Below are 17800 nucleotides of genomic sequence, written 5' to 3' on the forward strand. Positions count from 1 at the left end.
TTCAAAGAGCCCAAGTTCGGGGAAAAGGACATAAATTTGAGCCTTATTTTGGGTCACAACCCTCATTTTCAGACTTTGATCTCTCCTTCTCATGTAATGAAAATCCATTTCTTGTCTTTGAGGAGTCTATTGTAGACAGAAGAGACTGGTGTCGTTTGCATATGGAAAAGAATTACTGAGAGTTGCTTTTTAAAACATTTTTTATTGATGTGCTCCCAGTCTCCTGTTTGCTGGTGGGTAATTAAGTCAATTAACAAGCATCTGTTTATTTATTTCCCTCATTTATGGATGTAAGCAGTTTGGGTAGCAGTTTGTAACAAGGGCCTGCTGTAGCTTGCCTGCCGATACATGAATATTCAGGCAATCGCTCGTATCTATATACGGGGACCTGACTCCTCCGCCTCGTGGAAACTGAGCCGGAGCTCCAGGGTGGGCAGTGACAGGGCGGGATGAGATCCAGCCCCGGGAGCCTTTGGGAGCGTGGCAGCAGCGTGGCGTGCAGAAGATGGAGCGCTGACACTGCTGGCTCCCAGCTGCTTCAGCGCCTGTCCCGCAGGAAATGCCTGTGTCTGGTATTTTTCCTGGGTGTAGGGACCCATAAAATAAGATCCCTTCTAATCTGCATTTTGGCAAAGCCTCTCGGACACTCTCGAAGCCCTGTTGGGGTTTTGCATCCCTCCCACAGATCCTGTTTCATATCTTTATCAATCTATTCAATATCTTTATCAATGACTTGTATGAACCTGGTACTTTGCCATTAACTTCACTCTCCACCAGAGAGTGGTGGTCAACGGAGTTAACTCCAGCTGGAGGCCGGTCCAGGCGTCCCCCAGGGCTCAGTGCTGGGTTCAGCCCTGTTCAATGTCTTTATCAATGACCTGGACGAGGGGATTGAATGCACCCTAAGTAAATTTGCAGACAACACTAAGCTGGGTGGAAACGCTGGTCTGCTGGAGGGTAGGGAGGCTCCAAAGGGATCTGAACAGGCTGGACCGCTGGGCTGAGACTGATGGCGTGAGGTTTAACAAGGCCAAATGCCGGGTCCTGCACTTGGGGCACAACAACCCTATGCAGCGCTACAGACTGGGGGAAGAGCGGCTGGAGAGGTGCACGGAAGAGAAGGACCTGGGGGTGTGGAAAGACAGCGGCTGATCGTGAGCCAGCAGTGTGCCCAGGTGGCCAAGAAGCCCAATGGCATCTTGGCTTGGATCAGAAACAGCATGACCAGCGCGTCCAGGGAGGTTATTCTGCCCCTGGACTCGGCACTGGTGAGACCGCACCTTGAGTACTGTGTTCAGTTCTGGGCCCCTCACCACAAGAAGGATGTTGAGGCTTTGGAGCGTGTCCCGAGAAGAGCAATGAAGCTGGTGAGGGGCTGGAGAACAAGTCTGACGAGGAGCGGCTGAGGGACCTGTGGTTGTTTAGCCTGGAGTAGAGGAGGCTGAGGGGAGACCTTATTGCTCTCTACAACTGCCTGAAAGGACGTTGTAGAGAGGAGGGAGCTGGGCTCTTCTCCCTGGTGACAGGGGACAGGACAAGGGGGAATGGCCTCAAGCTGCGCCAGGGCAGGTTCAGGCTGGACATCAGAAAAAAATTATTCACAGAAGGGGTCATGGGGCACTGGCAGAGGCTGCCCAGGGCGGGGGTGGAGTCACCATCCCTGGAGGTGTTTAAAAGATGGGTAGACGAGGTGGCGAGGACATGGTTTAGTGGCAGATAGAAATGGTTGGACTCGATGATCCAAGAGGATCTATGATTCTATGATTCTTTGAAAAAACAGTCTTTGGGTACCATGCTTGCAGGGAAGCCTGTGAAGGCTGGAAACCAGCACCCACCTTCCATCTTCCCACAGAAGGATGGCCTGATTTAACACATCACCCCAGCCATGGCACCCCTGTCCTCCCCAAACCCATGCACTTTGGTCTTCCTGGGTGGCTGGGAGAGGGAGCAACATCAGGGAAGCAGCATCTTCCTGGTAATCTGTCATCCCTGGGTTCACCTGGGGCAATCGGGTGTATCCTTGCCAAGTCCTGCCCAGGCAGCTGGCTGGTCCTGGTCCCGTGGGAGCTTCTCCCCAGAGCACTTTGGGGTCACCAGAGCACCCTGGACACTCTCCCGAGCTGCCTTGTAAAATGATCTCCCTATGCCCAGAACCAAAGGCTATGGACCTGGCAAGCGACATTCCCTCATGGAAGACATAACTTCTAGTGATGCCTTCAAAGAGTTATTTAATCACAGGGAGCACAATTAAGGAGGCCTAGGAGCAAGAGAAAAGGAATTAGCAGTATCTGGGAGGAGCATTCATCACAGTGAGCAGTTTGCAGGGGCACATCTGCTGCTGACTCCTCTCTTCCAGATGCACTGGTTTTATTGCCATGTCAGCAGGATGAATGCTTACTCCCTTTTAAAGCCGTCAGGCAACTCAGATGCTGAAACTGTGTAATGCTAAACATGCTTGTTTTCTAGAAGAGGGGAAATGATGCTTAGAGATGAGGGAATTGCCAGAGCAGATCAGACTGGCCTCGCATCTCCTGCCCCTGAAGCCAGGTACCAATCAGCAGCTTCAGAGAGGGCTGCAGGAAAGTCTGTATCCGGAATTCGTGGGGCTACCTACCCCTCTGCACACATTCTTGAGAGAAGGGAGGGTAGGAGTCCTAACTACCTTTTCAAAATTCCTTGGGTTCAGCAATTTAATTAGTTTAAATGAACAATTAGAGTCAATTTAGCACTATTTCCTCGCAGCATCCACTGGAAGGCTTGACTTCCCCTCCTTCCACCCCAGCTCTTCAAATGAGATTGTTCCGTGCAGTAAAAATCATCGGGTCTGGCAGTGCTGGACCAGGTGTGCAGTGAGGGATGGAAGTGTTCCGTGCTGCCAGTGGGTGAGGGAGGGCACGTGTAGCGTGTCATTTCCAGGGCACGAGGAGCCCCACACTGGAGATGTGCGTCTTGCACGTTTGGCCAAAGATCTCCAGGGTGTCTGGTGTGGGCCAGCCTCTCCTTGCAGTTGAGACTGAACTTGCCACGTGGAGCCAGTGCCTTGCTGCTGCTGTTTGAAGGGTGAGCTGCTTTCTACACCACCTACAGGAAGGAAACATGAGTAAGGGATGTGAGTGGAGATAGGAGGCAGAAAACCGCAAGCAGACGCAGTGGCTTGGCTGACTACAGATGGCCTGGAGCAGGTAGAGTGCCTCCAGCATGGTCCACGGCAGTTCCCAGGCAGCAGGGCTTGATTTGGGGGATTTGGGGTGTCTGAGTTAGCATCAACACAGTGAGAGCCTCCTCCCATGAGCAGTGCAGACTGAAGGTCCCCGGAGAGGCAGGACAGCTGTTATTACTCATTTCAGAGCTCACAGAAATTTGCTATCAAGTTTTGAGACAACTCTTAAAAAAAGTCAGATCAATCCTTTCCCTATTTCAATGCAAAATGAGGTGGGAAACATCATGGAGGGGTGCCAGGAATGTTTATCTATGCCTGCAGGCTGGTGAGGAGAACGGTCGAGACACCTTTTGCTGCTCAGCTCTCCTCTGGGATGAACCAGCCCCCGTCACCAACTGGCTCGGCTTTATATCATCGGTTTGCAAACTCCTGGCTCAAGAAGCAGCGTCTCTCCTGGCTTAGTGATTTCTGGCCCAGGCACTGCCCGGGAGGAGCTGCAGGTGCCCATCAGCAGCCTGGGGTGGTGCTGTCCCAGGGAGAAGAGGAGCGCAGCGGTGCCGAGTTCACCTGTGCAATGCTGGGCTGCGATTCACAGACACTCTGCTCCGACAGGAGACACAGAAAAAGCCTCCGTTCTTATTTACAGAGGAAGCAGGAGGTATAATAATATTAATAATAATTGGATGAAAATTTGTCATAATGAATAGTGCACTGGCTGCAGCCCAAAGCTGCCTAACAGACCTGATTTTCTTGTGACAATTGAGTGGAGGCACCACAAAAATTCACATCAAGATGCTCTGATTGATAAAAAAAGGATACCTTCAGGGCAGCCCTCTTATCAGGTGGTGGTTATCACATCTGCCTGGCAGATGTGGCCCCGTTGGGGCAGTCCCTGCCAGCTCCCATTTTGTGGCTGGCCATGCTCTGCTGGAGTGGTTGGGCCGCTGGCTGGTGGGAGCAGATGGTCTCTTTAAAATACAACCAGCAATGCCAAGGTCTGTCACTTTTATTAGCTGTCTTGGTGCACGAAGACTGTGAGGTGACACCCATCCATCTCCTCTACCACCCAGCCCCGCTGGTGTACCCATTTCCCCTGCCTCATGCATTTCGGTGGGATCACAGCTAACAGGAGAAGACCTACTGTGGATTTTTGCTTCATGTTTCAGCAAGGGAAGAATAAAAAGTTTCAGGTTTTGTCATAAATTAGAAGGGGGATATCAGAGGCTGTAGTTGCTACAGCTGTGTTGCACAGCCTGGGCCACCGGCTAACGACAGCACACCAAAGGCTCTGGGAGTCTTGCCTCACCTTGCCTTCCCCATCTCTCTTTTTCCAGCCAGGGGATATGAGGAGGTGGGTCTGGGCTTTGTGCATGACAACCACTCTTCACAGAAGTCCCACCAACCATACCGGATGGAGGTTGAACTCCCACGGTGCATGGAGATCCCACCAACCATACTGGATGGAGGTCACACTGACCACTCTGCAGACAGGTCCCAGTGACAATGCTGGGTGGAGGTCCTACCAGCCGGCTGGATTTGGAGCACAGCATGACTGCCGAGCGTGTATCAGGCTCCCTGAGGTGCCCAGAACACTAGGGGTGACTGACGGTAAAGCTGGCCCTTCGTACAGGGAATGTTGTGTTCAGCTTCTGCCACTCACGAGTGCTGTCACTGTCCACCCACTGCCAAAGATTGCCAGTTGCGGCTGACACCGAGTTTGGGCATTATTTGGTAGCAAAGCTGGACTAAGACATTGTCCCTGCTGGATAGCATCCCATATTGTGTGGGGCTTGGTTTTAAAAGTCAATAATAAACTGCTCCTTGCTAGATTTTGGTATCTGGCCTAACCTAGTGTTTCATTCCACATCCTGATTTTGGTGGGGAAAGCTGAGCGGGACACTGATTTACCAACACGACTACAGTGGCAGTGATCTGCAGCATTAGGACAAGTACAAACCCCTGGGACACAGGGGAGGAGGGAAATTTCTTTGACCTGCTTTGCCCCTAGAGAAACCACGCTCATAATTGCATCCTCTGACCCCTCATTTAATTCTTTTCAAAGTCTCTGGAAGACACATCAAGACAGTGTATTATTTTCCTGGGCGAACGAAATGATATGCTTTTCCCCATGGAAATGATTTCTATTCTGTACCTTTTCCTTAATCCCACACAATTTGAGAGACAGATGATTTATAGATTCTGTAGGCTTTCTTTTTTCTGCGCTGCTGCCAGAAATGAAATGGATTGTGTATTAGTTTAGATCCTGCACTGGATGAGGATGAGGTTTCTGCCACAGACTGCCCGAGTGCCGGGCTTGCTGCGTGCTGGCAAGTTACATGTTTGTTGAGCACTGCCCATCCCCGATGGACCGGGCACGTAGGGACAGTGGTGGGAGAGGTTTTAAGCGGTTATCCCCATGCACAGGTGGGAAGGCTGCAGCAGAGGAACATCCCTGGCTTCGAGGCCAGAGGAAGCCACAAAGATGATCTGAGCGCTGGAGCACCTGTCATATGAGGACAGGCTGAGAGTTGGGGTTGTTCAGCCTGGAGAAGGCTCCAGGGAGACCTTCGAGCAGCTTCCAGTACTGAAGGAGCTACAGGAAAGCTGAGGGGGGGCTCTTTACCAGGGAGAGCAGGGACAGGACGAGGGGGAATGGTTTAAAGCTGAAAGAGGGGAGATTTAGATGAGATATCAGGAAGAAATGTTTTACTGTCAGAATGGTGAGGCCCTGGCCCAGGTTGCCCAGAGAGGTCATGGATGCCCCTTCCCTGGAGGTGTTCAGTCCCGGGCTGGATGGGGCTTGGAGCAACCTGATTGAGTGGGAAGTGTCCCTGCCCATGGCAGGAGGACTGGAACTGGGTGGGCTTTAAGGTCTCTTCCAATTCAAACCATTCTGTGATTCTTTGATTCTATGAGCTGACTCTGTTTTCTGAAGTGGTTCTTTGAACATGGAACACACCAGGGACCGCCCACATGAAAAATACAACGTACCTGTGAGGTCAGCTGTTTGGCAGTCAAGGGGGAGAAGCACCCTGTCATACCATCCATGCCCCCCTACCTTTGAAGTGGCAGCATGGAATTCATTGGGGAAAAAACAATCAAAAAAGAAACAGTAAAACAATGGGGTTTGATTTGGACCTGGAAAGCTTTTTATGCAGGGAAGGAAGATGCTGTTATTCGTTTAAGACACTGTTTAACTTACCTTCCTGACAGGCTATCCTGAGGTACCATCCACCCTTTACCACTAAGGGGGGGGAGGTATGGGGTCCAATGCACCCTTGTTTTATCTTCCATTTCAGCACAGTTTCCTTCAGTGTTCCCCATAACAGATAGCTTAGGAGACAAAAAATCCCCTGTGGCAATTTTTCTGGGACATCTTGTCCTTCCCAGAGTGCAAAACTCTCCAGGACTTGCACATGTTTGTGGCCCCTGCCCTGTGATGGTGAAACAGCCGCACACAGGAGGATTTCACTGACAAAGGGACTGCTCTGGGCTCTTGTTCAACAGGGAGATGAAATAATACTAATGGAATCATCTCATTTGGCCTTTCTTTTTCTCCAGCTGTTCCTCTTTCTACTCCAGAGATGCAGCTGCCTTTGAGAATCGCTGAATTGGAGAAGGAGAGGTTTTGGCATCTGTCTCCCTCGTGTTCCCCACATTTTCTGAGGTGATGGGGTCGTTTCCCTGAGGAGACCTGTAACATGAAGAAGACAAACATTGGCTGCCACGTGTGGTCATGTCTGGATTTCAGGACAGGCTTCCCTGGATGGACAAACACAAGGCTGAAGGCAAAATTAAAGAAGGTAAAAATCTGCACACTGCACATACGAGAAGATATCAAAGACAATGGAGCTCCAGCAGCAATTCACACACAGCCCTGAGTACAACCACAGGCTTACTAGCGGATCCTCACCTTCACCTCCTCTGTTCTGGCCTCCTGTTTCTTGCAAGAGGTGCAAAGAACCTGCAGGTGCCAGAGGTGCAGCCCAGCCTGTGTGAGGGCACGGGCAGGTCACATCAACAGGGCAACACACAGTTTTCCCAAACTTCCTCCTAGAAGTGACTGAACTGAGGCTTTGGGGAGGTTAAAACTAAAAATAAGTAATTAAAAAATCTAAATATGCTTCAGGCACCAGCACAACTGATTTCTTCATGCATGCTTGGGTTTTAGGCTAAGTTAAAAGCAAACAGGGTTACAAGCCTACAGCAAATTCAGTCTTCCTCACCTCCTGCCACAGCTTTGGTTCAGGTACAAGTGCTACTCAAACAGCTCACGTTCCTGTGGCAAGGGTGGAAGCAGCCGAGCTTTATAGTTTGTGGGCAAATCTGATCATAACTTATCCCTCATCCTGCTCTTCAGAGCGGTCTTCTCCATGGGCTTTCTCATTAATTGAGAAAGGGAATGAAGCCAGTAACAGAGGTCCTAAAGAATCCAGGAGACTCCTGGTCCCACTCCCAGGCTGCAAGGCTCGTTTCTCTGCACCTTTTCCTTCAAAAGCTTCTTACCTTTACCAAGGATTAACTGAAACTCCTGTGTTTCGAGTGAGGAGTTTAACCTGAGCTCATCTGAGGCTGCTGTAGGCTACAGACACTCGCCCCTGCCAGAAAGGAGATGCTCTTGCTCACTGGCAGTAAGTCCGGAGGCAGCCTGGCACGTAGCCCGCAGGGGTCTTGTGGAGCCCATCCTCTTGCAGCAGAGGATGCTCTCCTTTGCATCTTCCAATGAGGCCACATTTTTGGCAACAGGCTTAGCATTTGCTGTGCCTGGAACTTCCAAACAACTCAGCACACAGCAGCCACCTTAGACTTTGCACTGCTTCCACAAGTCCCCGGGAGCCAGGTCATTGTCCCTTTGGTCCTCAGTCACCCCTCCCGGCAGTGTGAGCCACTGCAAGTGTTCAGCCTGGAGCAGGTGTGGAAGAAATCCAAAGCACCTGGTGGCAAGCTGGTCCTCCCACCCTCACTCTGAGTCCATACGTACATGTCAGCAGACACAGAGCCACGGGAAAATTCGGATCGGGGCAGGCCCAGGGAAGAAATCATGTACAGGTAGGTTTGTGAGAGGCAAGGAGGCTGGGAATAGTTTTAGGAACCAGAACAAGAGATTAAACCATTTTCTCCTCCCTGTGCCCTCATCCTGAAGACTCACTCAGTGTTTTCTCAGTGCCCAGAAACTCTCGCTCGCACAGAAGATATGGACTTTCCCCTTTAATCAACACTGCCATCGAGACTCCGCTCTCAGAGAATTTCCCCAAATGGAAGAAAAATATGCTACTGCTGGAGAGGCTGCTGAGGCTGGCCTGGCAGATACACTGAGTACTGACAGCGCTGTGCTTGGAAAAGGAAAGGCGGAACTGTCTGCTTCCAGGGGAAAAACAAACAAACAAAATTTCCTCTGACATTCATGTGTTCCCCAGGAAAAAAAATTATGTGGAAAACACCCAACACCGACACTTACAGTACAGCCCTGCCCTTACAGTGGCTCTTGCTCAGGAATCCCTTCTCATTTTGTACACGCCAGGAGAACATTTCCAGGCAGCGGGATCATGACAAGACCACCTATGGAGATGGTGCATGATGCCCATCCAGCCCAGCAGGGTCTGAGAATCCAGCACGATGCCACATGGGAATATCAGCTTCCCTGCATGGTCTACAGGTCCTTCCCAATAAGGTACTGGCCTGATGACATGGGACTTAGGGCCATGTTTCTAGAGGTTTTGAGATAACCATGCCCCCTTAGCTCTGTGCTTGTGGAAAGGCAACTCCCAGCACTCCTTCACTCTTCCCCAGCTCAGAGCAGATGCTCATGCATCACTTTGGTATACGGGGTGCTCAAAGCTCCCGTTTTCAGCTGCAGGGATGAGCTTTATGGTTGGCTGCAACTTTCAGTGTTAGGTGTGGTGCAGTGCTCCAGGACTAGATGGAGCTGCAGCTGCCGTGGGACCAGAACGCAAAGGCTTCTCCACTGGGAGACAGAGGGAAGGTGCAGGAGGAGCATTGCACAAAGCTGTAGAAAAGACAGGAGAGAAAAACAGCCCATGAGAAGGGGTTTCCACATTGCTGCTGAGCCAGACACCCACCTTTCTTCCCCAGGGACTCACAGACGTGCTCTCTCACTTCAGACATGAGCTTTAGACATCATGTCTACATAGGCCACAAGCCCCCACAATCCAAGGATGAGAAACCAAGGAGAGATGCAATAAACAGCTCCTGCCTGTCTCTAAAGACTGTTGGAAAACCAGACATAGAAAGACTTGCAAGTGGCTTTGATAAAAAGCGACAAACAAGCCCCTAGACCCAAGAAGGGAGAGATGTGCTTAGGTTTGAGAGGCACAGACGCCCATCTCATAGGCATTCACAGAAGCCCCCATCACTGCTGGGGAACCTTCATTGCCTTCAAGAACATCCTAACTGGGAAAACCACAGCTTCATCAGTATTTGATTCCATGGGCAATGGTCTGCAGCTGAAGTGTGCCACTGCAGCAGCCTTTCTTCTCTCAAATTGCTGCAAACGGCTGAGGGGTGGACCAGCACACACGCAGGGTGAAAGGAAAAATGCCCAGGACTGCTGCCTGCTCTGTGCTGCCTGGAGGAGGGAAGAGACACAATGGGGAGATTACAATAAGGTCATAAATCAATAGGGAGAAAGTGGGCAGCATAAACACCAAGAGGATCACTGAATACACAGGGAAGTGGACATATAAGCAGAGGCAGAAGTTTTAATAAATACACATTCCTGGGGAAAACTCTGCCTCTGGCACGAGCAGAAGGCTTATCTGCAGAGCACAGCCAGTTCCATGAGTGGTGTCCCATGGGCAGGACCAGGTGTGGGCATGTGTGTCCACCAAGGAGAAAGGATGGAGCCCATGAGCCATTGCCCTAACCCTGCAACTCTGCCTAACAGTGCGTACAGCACGCAGCACAGTTTCTAACCCTGCAGGAAGTGCCATGATGTGGAAGTGACTCCAGGGACCAAACATCCTGCACCGCTTGCTGGCAGCCTTGCCTGGGCTCCTCACACTGCTGGGACCCTGTTGTATGGCATTGGCATCACTGCTCCTCTGTACCACGCCTGCTTTTCCCACAATCCTGGGCTTGTCCTGCCCCCTGGCAGCAGTTCTTCTGCCTCAGAGGCACCAGTGCTTTGCCTGAGGACTGGGAGACACCATCCCCACTAGACCTCGTGATAAGCCAAGGGCACCCTCTGCACAGAGCCCATAAAAGTGCGATGGGAAGATAGATCCTGGGGCACTGACCTTGGGGAAAGCGTGATCAATGGCCACAAAGCACCTTTGTCCTCGGCCCTTGGGTGGCCTTTGGCATGGCTGTTCGGAAAAGTCACTCCAAAGGGCACTCTCAGGGACACGATTTTTGCTTGAAGTGCCTTTAGCTCAAATTGCTTGGGACCAGGGACTACTAAATCTGCCCAGGGTTACAGGAGGCTTGATACCACCTCTTACATTCAGGGATGCGACTAAGCAGAGCCAGAGCGGAGGAAGGCGACATCAAACGTGCCAGGTCCTGCCAGCCATGGCAGCCAAGGAAGAGAGGCTGCAGGGTGAGCATCGCAGCCAGAGGAGCCTGAACACACAGACGCTCCACTTCCACAATTGCACGTGTAATCACCTCTTCGTGTAGCGGTGACCATTCCACAGTTTTCCCTTCACTTCATGCTGAATTAAAACAAAAGCAGCACCTAAAATGGTTGCCCCAAACCTCCTGCCCAGACGCAAGCTACATTTTCCGGGCCAGAACTCTCTGACAACGTATTCCCTGAAGGATGCAAGGAAGTCTTCAAATTTGATGTGGCAGCCTTTCCTTCCTTCAGTGCAGGCAGTGCTCCCTCACGGATGATGCCCATTTTTATGCCCTCAGCCAGAGGAAGATGCTCTAACGTGCGTGGGAACAGGCTCCCGCCCTGCAGAGGGGCCAGGACGGAGTCCAGCAGGCAGTCGGTGCATCTGACTCCATCCTGCTGCTTCCTAAATCCCCGATTCTTCAAAATCGCCTAACCCTCAAAATCCCCTTGCGCAGCCAGCTGGAGAGCCAGGCCAGATGTGGGGTGAAGCACCTGGAGGGTGCAGGCAGCAGCGCGGGTCCCAGCCCTGATGTCCACAGAGGCAGCTCTGCAGTGTGCAAGAGGAGATCCCTTCCCTTGCAGCATTCTGCTTGCATAAGCAACGTTTATGCTATTAAATTCAGAAAAGCAATAACATCTCCAGCAATAGATGCTGCTCACGATAGCTCAGGGAACAGATAAGAACCCCAGAGATTTGTTATTCTTGTTCAAAGTCTTGGTCACAGTGACCTCCGTGGATATTTTAAAATCAGGCTGGTTTAACTCTGTTTTTTTATTTATTTGTTGTTGCATCCGCTTTTAAAAGAAACTTTCAAAGACCGTAAGCCCTGCTGGGTATCTACTGTTCACCATGTTCCCTTTTTTCATTTAACGAGGCAAAGACCAGTTAATTAAAACAAGATCTCCATCTCCCAGCTGACACATCGCCCTTGGCCCAAGCGATAGTGCTCCCCGCTCTGTGCACAGAGCTGCTCCTGCAGCTGCCTGGGCGCAACGAGACCTGAAATGGAAATGCAAAGCAGAGGCTGTGCTGACAGAGACTCGCAAATGCCCCTCAGAGCTCACTGAATTTGGAAGCTCCCACTGAAATGGGAAGGCAAAGTGCCAACCACAAAATGAACCCAGCAGAAGGAGAGCTCCCGCTTCTTCTCCCTCCTCTCAGGAGATGAAAAACAGCCCTTTGAGGGGATGTATTTGCACCGTACAGGGATACAGTAAAGAACTGATAAAGCCAAATTGAAACAGGAGTGAAATACTTCACTGCTGCTTCCCTCTGGAGTTAACAGATAAACAAATAACAAAGAAAAGAAACAGAACCAGTTTATTTTCCATCAAACAGTGAAGCTCTGGGGTGCAGTAAGGTTCTGTAGAGCTTTCACGCTGTGAACCTGGGCCAGCCCCAGAGACAGGACCACCAGTGCATTGGCAGCTCTTCCAGTGAGGTCTCCATCACCAAACAGGAGAGGCAGCTCCAGACCCCAACCCTGTGGCACAACCCTTGTCTTCAAGCTCCTTAGGCGTGGGTAGGAGGTTAAACTTGCTTTTCCAAAAACAGGATAGGGATTATCTGATGGCAAGACCTATTTGGCACCCCTCACATCTCTTCCCAGGCAGAACAAGTCCTGGAGAGCACAGCCAGGACCAGACTGTCTCCTGGAAGGGGCAGAGACCAGAACTGGAGCAAGGCAGGCAGACCGGACAGCAAGCAGAGAGAGGGGATGAATGGTCTCGTGGAGCCTAAAGCCCCCACCTCAAAGCCCCACATCCCTGTCCCCACACCATTTCTAATGCAGAAGGGCTGCTTCTGAAGCAGCAGACACGCAGAGCTTCATTCAAAACCCCTCGTGTAATTACAGATCCATGGTTTCTTCTGGGCTTACACTTATTTAATCTTCCTTTCTCATCTGCATTTAATACCCTGAGCTCTGTTAGAGGGCAAAAACACAGCCTTTACATCTAGAAGGACAAGAGTTCCCTGCAACAGCTGCTATATTTAACAAAAAATACACTGAGTTGTCATGGCAACCCTGGTTTCTAAAAATAGAAATGCCATATACAGCACAGCCGAGAGCACAGGCAGCGCGAACGGAAGCTGCCTTAATAGAGCACTGGGAAATGGAAGTAAACTTTTATTCTTCACAGGAATTGGTATCAAGCAAATTGTGCAAAACCACACAATCCTTTACTAAGTAAGATTTCAATCCTGTGCAAAAGAATCCCCTTTCCCTTGTCTCAAATATTGCTCCGCAATATCCAGCGCCACAGCTCTAAAGTAAGCTTCGGTGTAGGGGCTGAACAAGCTGGATTGGCCGAGCAGCAATGAATCTGCCACGCTGGGACTGGATGCAGTTGCTTTTCCTTTTGGCACTGACACGCCGAGGCTCAGGGTGACCAAGCCTCTGTGAATCCCGTGTCAGGGCAGGCTGCAGCTGCCTGGGAAGGTGGGCACGTTGTCAGGTCATCTCCAGCCAGTGAATCGGTTCGGGTTAGGCTGAATTTTGGTAACCTCAGTGCTCACAACTGGTGCTCTGAAGAGCATTTGGTCCTGCCTTGCTTACTTTAAATGATCTACAGAGTGCGTATCAGAGCCATGCCCGAGCTGTACAGGTTTCCAAACGGCCTTTTCCCCACTCTGCTGGCAAAATCAGTTATCTGGACATTAAATTAGTCTCCCCAGGGGAACCTTTTCCTTCCTCACTGAAATACAGAGCCCCCCAGCACAGCACTGTTAGCAAAACACGCAACAAGCACTGTTCAGCATGAGGCAGTGGAGCATCTTCTCAAATCTGATTAGCAAGGCTGAGTAGTCACAGCCGGCTTACGAACAGCAGTTGCTTCCCAGTCTAAGTCTCCAGTCATCTCACTAATTCTCCTTGACACTGCTTGCTCCAAGTGGAAGGCGTGCACGGCCAGATTGCAAACCCCCAGTGTTGTTTCCAAGCCCCGCTTCCCCGGATGGGAGGATTGTCTGCACGCTTGCTGCAGAGTCCCCTGCTTTAGCTCTCCCTGTGCAGCACTGGCTTCTAGGAATCCTTGAGCGTCACGGCTGAGTGCTGCATGCCTTCTGGATGATGCACAGCTCTGCTTGACTTCTGCACCATTCTTTAAAGAAGGCGTTGAATAGCGAGGAAGGGCTCTTGAAGAGGAAAATACTTCACGTTGTATGTGTGTCTGAGTGTTCTTTTTTTTTCCTCCCTTGAGAAAAAAAAAAAAACCAAAACAGATTGCCAGACCCAGTGGGAACTTAAGTCAATCCAGTGAGATATTTTCTCTATTTCATGGCTGACACAAGCAGCCTCAGAGGAAACGGAGAAATCTTGCGGTGTGCATTTGTGAGATTACCTGCGGTGGTTTGCAGCACTGCCAGCACTTCCCCAATGCTGTGTCCTCTGCCTCGGTTCTCTGCTACTCTTGAGTTTCATATGTTCTTCCCATTGTGATATTTGCAGCATTCCTAGTACCTTTCAAAGCAAGATTTTGAAATGGCAAAATGTAGGCATCTGTACAGAAAAAGTGGGTAAGGGTACCTTGTGATGTCCATGGCTGTCCAGGGCCCAGAGGACTCATACACGCTGAAACTACTAAATGATTTAACAGCAGGTTGAAATAGCATTGAAGATGCTGTCACTTGGCTTAAAACCTGGGTTATTCCACAGCTCAAACCTGGAGCTGCTAGCTGCAGACACTCCGGGCAGCTCATAGAGCCTGGAAAGCATTCATCCAGCGATCTCACACTTTTACAAGTGCAGATGTGGCTGTTTTTCTGCAAGTGTTGCTGCCATCCAAGGTTTAAGTGACCAAACCATGTCACATGTCCAGATAAAGCCTGAAGCTGAATCTGAAGTAGAGCTAACTCTTGCCAAGACCTAGTCGAACAATCCTGACGGACCTCAGACTTTCCGAGCATACCCTCCAGTCCTCATGGTTGAAAACTGTTGCTTTCCTTGAGAAACTGCACTGTGATTACACACCCATCAGGAGCACCACTTGCCTTGTTGGACATCTTGTCAGCGCCGTGCCAAGCCCACAGTCTCTCTCTGTGGGCTTAAACACCAATTCATCATGCGAGATGAAACCCCTTCTCTCTGCACGCTGAAGCACCAGACACTGACAAATGTGAATCCACCTTCCTTGCTGGACATGCAGGGAGACCGAGGGCGTGAGAACCAGTGAGCCGCAGGGGTTCTCTTGATTCATTGCATCTTCCACCCATGCTGGACAGATAAACATTGTCTCCCCTTTTGGCTCACGGTGAAGGAACACCTCACGCCCCCATCAGCTGTGTCTCTGTTTCCGAGCTTGCTAAATACACAATCAATGCAACAACTCATTCTGTTACTGGAAAGTGGACGAGATGAAAATGTTCCTGTGAGTCACTAGATTGAGAAGTGCTCAGAGTGTGTTACTATGCAATAAATATCATTATTCCCAGACGTACTCACCAAGCTGGGGTTGCAGGCATATCCAGCCCTGGCACAGCGCTGTGGCTGCTGAGAACCTGGTTGAACGGCGCTGTGGCAGGAGAGAAGGTGAGAGCATCGCCATGGGCCAGGAGGGGACCTTCACTCACAGACTTCAAGTTTTGTTTGCTTCATCCCACTTCATCCTGACCCAGTTCCTGGCCAATCCCGGCTTGCCGTGACATCACTGCAGAGGGCACATAAATAATAGATGTTTCTTTGACTGTCTCACCACCTGTGCTGTCCCATCACAAATTCTACTCAGCATCTTTCTGCAGCCTCCTTGGGACTCTGGAAACAGAGTACGTTCGCCCTCCTTTATTTTATTCCAGGTCTGGCTCACATTTACCCCAGCCCTGCATCCTTCCCCCCTGCAGTGCCCAGTATTCAGATGGACAGTGTTTCTTTAGCTGACAGCCACTGAAGATCACACGCTGTATCAGCATCACAGCAGCACTGACAAGGGCAGTAAATCCATGGCACTTACAATGCATTAATAAATCCGTACATTTGTCATTTGTGAAAGGAAGGGCTTCTATGGTAAACATTCTCCAAAATTGGCAAAATGGAAAAGGGTATGGGTGAGATTTTAACTAACTGTCCATGTGACAGCAGGCGGTTCGGCTCCTGGGGCTGCGCATGGCTGCTAAGCACTGAGCTGGACCAAGCGGATAAAGCAGAGGATGCTTGCTGCTGGGGGCTGGTGCTTTTAGAGCAGGGCAGGGAGTTAAGTGCACAGATCCTGTTATTGCTAATGGTGTTTGTATTTAGAGCTCCCCAGGCGTTGCTTTAGAAACTGCCATGCCCAGGATGTTAACCCAGTCTCACCTGCTGTTTAGCTTTTGGTACTCAGATGCAAAATTGTATTGTGTTTGGATGTGCAGGGCATGTCATGAAGTGTTTGCTGCAAGAGCCGCAATTTGCCTCCCACAATCCTGCCTTTCAGCTGCTCAAAACAAAAGGAAGGCTAAGTACAGCATCTCAGGAAGGTCGTGCAAGCAGGCAACCGCCCAGCCTGCTCTCCTCACCCAAACCGCCCAGCCTGCTCTCCTCACCCACATCTCACTGGTGTTATGGGAAAGAAGAACCAGTGGTGGGGCTGAGAGGCCTGCTGGGTAGAAATGAGAGCCCCTAAAGGGACTTCAGCTCGACCTCCAACTCTTCATCCCTATTCCAGTGACCCACTCCAGCAGCCCCCCCCAAACAACCGGTCACAGCCAGCTCTCAGCACTGGGGACACATGGCTCTCCATGGGGCAGCAGTGGCAGAAAGATCATGGACAACCCCCAGCTACTTAAGGTCCTTCAGTGTCCCACCTCATCAGTGGCCAGTGCAGAGATGAGCCATGCCCTTATGCTGGAAGTAGAGGGAAATTTTTGTGCTGACTTCTTTTAAAGAGAAAAGCCCTGGTTCCCGTGCTGCTGGGTACCGCAGCATCCCCTTCTCCAACTTTTTCCTCGTGGTGTCTTTCCAAAAGACTTGAAATGAAGACAATAAAAGATTTCACGAGAGCGTCCTTCCCTCCCCAGGAAGACTTCCATCGCTCAGTGAGGCCAGACCACATGCATATATAAAGGCAACCTTCTGGACGTGGCATGTACAGACTTATCCAAGCAATGCTCACTGTCAGGTGGGCACTTTCTCAAGGAAACACAGCTTCTGACAGTGCAGTCCCAGCCTCAACCTGCTGACATCAACCACAGGTATGCAATAATAATCCTGCATAAGCCCACGAGGCTTCACCTACACAGACTGATAAAGCATTTGGCCAACACGAGGACTGTGGCAGTTGTGGTCTGAAAGTCAAATGCAAGATAGATCATGAAAAGTGCTCAAAATTTACAGGGATGAGGCAGAATAAACACAATAAGATGTTTAATTTTTATGTGGATCTAGCCAGATTTACCCCACACGCTTAGCTGGGACCCCTGCAAGAAACTTTGTTGGCAGCACAGTTCCACCACCAAATAGACCAAGGAGGCACATCCCAGCAGGACCAGGGCACCAGCACGTTCAGGCAATGCCTCCAGACAGGAGGTTGACATAGTTCACCCTAGAAAGCTACAACCCAGTATGTCCACCCATCACAAACATTCACGATCCTCCTGATCTCATGTCACTAAGCTGGTTCAGCTTTGTGCTCTGTCCTTGCAGACCTCCCTGATCTTATGGCATTTGTCTCCCACACAGCCCTCTCCCTTCTCAGTTCCATGGCAAGGGACTTGAGACAATGGCTCAGCCTCAGCTCAAGATTTCCTGCAGAGCAATGAGTTATGGCTACCCACCAGCACTGGCTCACCAGCAGACTGCACGGCATTGTCCAGGGAACCGCAGCTCACTCATCCTGCTGCTGACTACTGGAAAGCATCTGGACTCTGCCTGCCCTCCCCTCATTGCATCCCCTCCAGTGCATCTCCACACAGCAGCAGCAGAAGAGCAGGAAGACAATTTTCACTGTTCTCCTGAGAATTCATGCAGCATGGGCATCAAAGGAGGAGATCAATGGTAAATCAGAGCCATCTCTCCTTGCTTTGGCCTCCCCCACTCTCTCCCTTTTGGCTCTCAGTCTCCAGCTTGCAGAAACAGCTCTGCAAAGCCTCT

The 17800-nt window shown here is 50.6% G+C and overlaps 1 long non-coding RNA gene across 4 annotated transcripts in view; it reads right to left on the reverse strand.

Moving 5' to 3' along the window:
• Nucleotides 1-263: 263 nt before the first annotated feature.
• Nucleotides 264-17800, reverse strand: part of LOC128852569 (uncharacterized) — a 54157-nt gene continuing 36620 nt past the window's right edge. For 3 of the 4 annotated variants that reach the window (XR_008450521.1, XR_008450520.1, XR_008450523.1), the window contains 2 exons: nucleotides 6152-15386; nucleotides 264-3081 (listed from right to left, as the gene is read on the reverse strand). This is a non-coding gene — a long non-coding RNA (uncharacterized LOC128852569). The remainder of the gene's footprint in view (nucleotides 3082-6151; nucleotides 15387-17800) is intronic. The other variant, XR_008450522.1, reaches the window with a different exon arrangement.

Source organism: Cuculus canorus, chromosome 6, assembly GCF_017976375.1.
Source record: "Cuculus canorus isolate bCucCan1 chromosome 6, bCucCan1.pri, whole genome shotgun sequence".
NCBI lineage: Eukaryota > Metazoa > Chordata > Aves > Cuculiformes > Cuculidae > Cuculus > Cuculus canorus.